Below are 5,346 nucleotides of genomic sequence, written 5' to 3'. Positions count from 1 at the left end.
GGGGGTTTGGTATTTTTTTTTTTTTTTATTATTGTTAAGGGGCTGTATCCCATTGTTTCCTTCTGCTCGGGAGCAAGCTATTATGGGATGTGTGTGGATTAGGTTACGTGATAATGAAATCACTTGTAGCTATGAGTTGCTAGAGGGGAGGATATATTTCTCCAAAAGCTCTTCCTAAAGCCTGTCTGGGTGCCCAGTTACTAATTAAATAATTTTTTTAAAAGTCTGAACATACCGATTTCATGTTACCTAATTTACAGTCTATCCGGCCCTATGTCATTATGCAAAGACCTATAAAAAACATAAAAAAAGTGGAGACCCTTGTCCCCAAACTGGGGTCCCCACATGCGGAAAGAAAAAAGGAGCAAACCAATTGGAATTGTTGGAATTTCTCAGTACCCTGGGTGCAGATGTCCAACACAACACGATTGGTTATATAAAACAACCATATTTTATTCAATACATCACATCTATTAAAAGTGAAAAAGAAGGGGTTAAAAGGACTTACAATCACACAATTGTTCACAAAAATAATGTGTGAACCACAAAGCATTCTAACCAAGATGAACTCTGAAAAGGCATCATCAAGGCATACTTAGTGTGTCTAGAATAAGGTGCAGTAAATGCATATTCCAGGGATAATACACACATAAGAAAATTGTATAACAATAATACACATGCAGAAACATGTAAGAAGAAAACAGGTAAAAAACTAAACCATGAGGGCCCAGCCAAGATACTCTCCCCTCTCGGCGTACATGGGGGACTGTAATAAACTGAGGTGGCGCCAAAAGTAGGGACCTGTATAGAGAGAATAGATATTCCTTAAATCAGGCTCAAATAGGAGAAGGTGGGAAGGGGAGGGAAAAGAAGGAGGGGGGGGGGGGGGATAAAGGGGTTTTGCCAGGGTTCCCCCCTTCCCTGCCTTTTCTCTCCATCCTTCTTTCCCCTTACCTTCCCATCTTCCCCTATTTGAGCCTGATTTAAGGAACATCTATTCCCTCTATACATGTCCTTACTTGTGTCACCACCTCAGTTTATTACAGTCCCCCTTGGCCACCGGGAGGGTAGAGTATCTTGGCTGGGCCCTCGTGCATACCTCCCAACAGTCCCGGAATCCGTGGGACTGTCCCACAATTTGAAGTGAGTCCTGGGGTCCCGCGGAGCTGGGCTGAAGTCCCGGAAAATCTGGCCGGCCATCTCTGCTCCCCCCTCCTCCTCCCAGCTCCGCCCCCGTCTTCGGCTCCCGATCCAGCCTCTCAGCGCCGGGATCGCTGCAGCGGGGAACAATCACAGGAACCATGTCAGGGAAAGATAACTCTGCGGCAGCCTGACACAGACTGTAGTTAAAAAGTGCTTTCAGCTGCTGGAGGTACATAGATACAGGGCATGGTTTCTGTAATTGTTCCATGCTGCAGCGGGCTGTCCAATTCACTCCAGCACTTTTTAACTACCGTCTGTGTCAGGCGGCCACGGAGTTATCTTTCCCTGGCACATTACAAGAATTGCTGAGAACAGGACCTGCGGGCAGGTGCAGCGGGACTTGGGAGTAGCCCTTGAAGTACATGCTCGGTGAGTAGACGGCTATGTGTGATAAAGGCAGAGGCTTGGCGGGATTGCTGTGTGCCCCATTGAAGAGGGGAGTTTGTGGGACTACAATATCCAGCATGTCTATGGAGGAGGAGCTCGCCCCCCTTTCTCTTCTCTCCGCCCCCCTTTCTCTTCTCTCCTCCCCCTTTCTCTTCTCTTTTCCCCCCTTTTTTTTCTCTCCTCCCTCCCTTCCCATCCTTTCCATTGTCATGTATAGCGTAAAGTGAAAAACACTGAACTTTTTAAGCTTTCCAAACTATCTCAGGGCATAAAAAGAGGCTCTGTAGGTGCTTCATTCCACTTACCTACCTGGTGGAAATTCCCCCCCATGCATTCTATTACAGATCTAGATCAGCCAGAGGAAGTGGCCAGGCTCCAATTGTTATTGGTTCATAACTTTAATAGATGGCTTCCCTTACAAGTAGAGTGGAGAGGGCGGGCATTCTACAACAGTGGCTGGTCAAGATTTGCATAATGGAACACCCAAGGTTTAGGGGTTCCGAGGTATGTGACCGTACTACCGCCAACAACAGATGGGACATGGGAACCTATGGAGGATGTCCCTGCTCCAGGCTTTACTGGCCATTGTAATGTGCTCTCTCCTGTCCCCTGCAGCCACCGCTAACTGACACAGGGGATCATGTTAAGGTCCACGATCAGGGGGCGCATATCATTTGCCTTGCCCTGGGCGCCGTCAACCCGGGCATTTGTCAGAGGTGAGAAAGCTGGGGGCATTAGTGAGAGCAAGGAGCACACCAACATTTTGCCATTATGCATGCCGCAGTTCACTTACTCCCTCAATTGTCCCTCATTCTGAAGTTCAAAAGTTGGGAGGTATGCTCATGGTTTACTTTTTTCCCCGTTTTCTTCTTACATGTTTCTGCATGTGTATTATTGTTTTACAATTTTCTTGTGTGTGTTGTTATCTCTGGGATCTGTATTTACTGCACCTTATTCTAGATGCACTAACTATTAGTCTGATGTCGTTACCATCTCTTTAGTCTCTCATTTTGTGAAGTCCAGGGTCTGTGTCGCTTGGGGAGACAGGGACTTGAATTCAAGGTAACAGTACTCCAAGGGTCCCCCAGCACACACCCCCACCGAGAGCCAAGCTCCTCTACAAGCCAGGGCCGTAGTCCGTGGGCAGGAGGCTGGCCTCCACACTCCTCCAGTAGCCCGTGGCAAACATCCCAGCAAATGGGCGTTCGTCACACCCTCCTTCCCAATATTATGCAAAGACCCCCTTCTTTGCGTAATGACACAGGGCAGGGTAAACCGTACAATCCCGCTATTGTCCCAGAGTTTATATCTCTTTGTACCTGTGTTTCAATAAACAGTCTTATGTTTCATGGCACCCTATACTGATGTCTCAACAAGTGACTGGGTTGGCTAAGTAATCTTGGATTGTGCTGGTACCGAGCAAGGGATGTTTTTACAGTGTGCTGTGTTAACTGCTTAACTTTGTGTACACTGCTGTATGTTATGTACCACACTGTGAGTTTTTCACAGCACTGTGTTTACTGTGTTATGCATAGTAAAGTTTATAACACTCTGCTGCTGTATGGAATACTGTACTGCTTTTAGCAAGCTTTAGGGCATCTCTGTTGCATAGCAGTCTCAGGTTTGAACAGATGTCTCAAGCTTAATTTATGCCCACATCCTCGTGACATATTTAACACACAGTTAACAGTCTTGACCTTCTTTAATTCTCTTACAGGCTTTGCATTTGTTCTATCAATTGCCAAGCGGTGTCCGGTTATACCAGACTCCACAACTGTAAGTAAAACGTTTATCTTTGTGGGGAATTTATCACGCAGTGCACAGTCTTGACCTTCTTTTATTCTCTTACAGACTTTGCATCTGATTCCATCACTTGCCAAGCAGTGTTCGGTCTACAAGACTCCTCGACAGTGGGTAAAACCTATATTGTGGTTGGGCATTAATTGCACAGTTCAGCGTTAACCTACTATAATTCCTTCATTAGCATTGCATTGGATTTACATATGTTTCCCAGCAGTGTCCAGTATTTTCAGACTTTACAGAGCGTCCTTTTATTTTACACCTTGTTGTGGGGACCTTAACCCCTTCCTATGTTAAAGGCCTATTTTTTCAGTTATCGGTAACATAATGTTATTATTTATGGTATGTGGGTAGTTTGTCACTGTCATACAGCTGTTGAATGTTCAGTATATCATCTGATCAGATAACTGAAGGCCACATATAAATGAACTATTTTAACTAACAACGGTGTTTTACATTTATAGGTGATAGAGACTAAATATGATGAAATTGTCAGCTTTATCTCTAAGGGAGAATACCCATCTGGGTATGATAAATCTGACAGATTTTACTTTAAGATGCATGCCTCCAAATTTTCATTAAAGGGTGAGTATCACAAACATAATAAATTCTACAGTTTTGGGAAGGTCGCTTTGTAATGAATGTAGTTCCTGAATTTTCCCTTTTTATTACAGATGGAGAGCTCTTCTTAAATCAAAGGAAGAGGCAAAGCGGATATTTCATGAATTTCATTCAACTCCAATGGAAGGACACACTGGCATGAAAAAACAAGGTCGGCAATGAGCTCCAGATTCTACTGGCGTGGCATGACCATTGATATTGACAATTGGGTACACATTAATTAATTTTGTTTTTATTTTTTCCAATCTTCATTAAAGATGGAGACATGTTAACAACAAATTTATTATAGGTCCGTGATTGGAGGGTTGGAAGACCTTTGGCAGCTTCACAACCGTTACAGTTAATTAAGGTAAATGGGTAGTATAGTATTACATAACCTCTTTTCTAAAATGTGTAATATCATATGAATGTAATATTTGTTTCATCACATTAGGTGTCCGCTGTGTGGGAGCTCATTGGAATCGATCTGACCGGACCTCTCCCCAAAACCGCCAATGACTTCCAGTACATCCTGACCGCCACAGATTACTTCTCCAAGTGGGTGGAGGCTTTTCCGCTAAAAAGTAAATGTGCTGCGGAGGTGGCGCAGCACATATGTTCTATGATATATAGACATGGATGCCCCAAAAGAATCCTTTCCGACCAGGGTAGAGAATTTGTGAATCAAGTACGCGTAATTTCAATGTAGCATTGTTTTGAAAATTATGTTATATTTTATCTCTCAGCTTTATTCAAATTTTATATTTTCTGTACTATCATTTTTATTTTTTAAAGCTCAACTACAGGATGTGCAATCTTTTGGGGATAGAAAGGAGCGTGACAGCTGCCTATCATCCACAGACCAATGGCCTGGATGAAAAAACAAATCATAACATAAAGCGGCAAGTTTAAATTCAAGTTTTGTTATTCAAGCTGTGATTAGAAATTAGATCCACAGGTTTCATTTTAAGTAATGTTTTTCGTCATTGCACATGTTCATATTTGTGTATGGTAACAGCTGAAAACCTTGCATTATTTCCCAGAGTGCATATATAACTTTTTCTATTTTTTTATCTTGATTTTTCTCTTTTTCCATTCTAGAGCTCTATGTAAATTGGTGAATGAACAGCAAAAATAACTGGGATGTGTTCTTGGATGCCACAATCTTTTCATTGCGGTCAAAGGTCCACACCACTACCAAATATTCCCCCTTCCGACTAATGTATGGTAGAGAAGCTGTTTTCCCCTCTGAGGTTCCAGTTGAACTGCCAGTGAGTTCTTTTTTTCTGTCACAGCTTCATTGAAATCTTTCTCCATAGGATATATAATAATTGCTTTTTTTCTACAGATCTCACC

The 5,346-nt window shown here is 43.0% G+C and overlaps 1 long non-coding RNA gene across 1 annotated transcript; it reads left to right on the top strand.

Moving 5' to 3' along the window:
- Positions 1–4,311: 4,311 nt before the first annotated feature.
- Positions 4,312–4,892, top strand: LOC309566231. The gene is made up of 3 exons (XR_014225858.1): positions 4,312–4,360; positions 4,445–4,678; positions 4,786–4,892. It is a non-coding gene; the product is annotated as an uncharacterized lncRNA (long non-coding RNA).
- Positions 4,893–5,346: the final 454 nt, after the last annotated feature.

This window comes from Pelophylax lessonae, assembly GCF_965119305.1.
Source record: "Pelophylax lessonae genome assembly, chromosome: 11".
Taxonomy (NCBI): Eukaryota; Metazoa; Chordata; class Amphibia; order Anura; family Ranidae; genus Pelophylax; species Pelophylax lessonae.
Note: the sequence above shows the minus strand (reverse complement) of the source record. Positions and strands in the feature narration are given on the sequence as shown.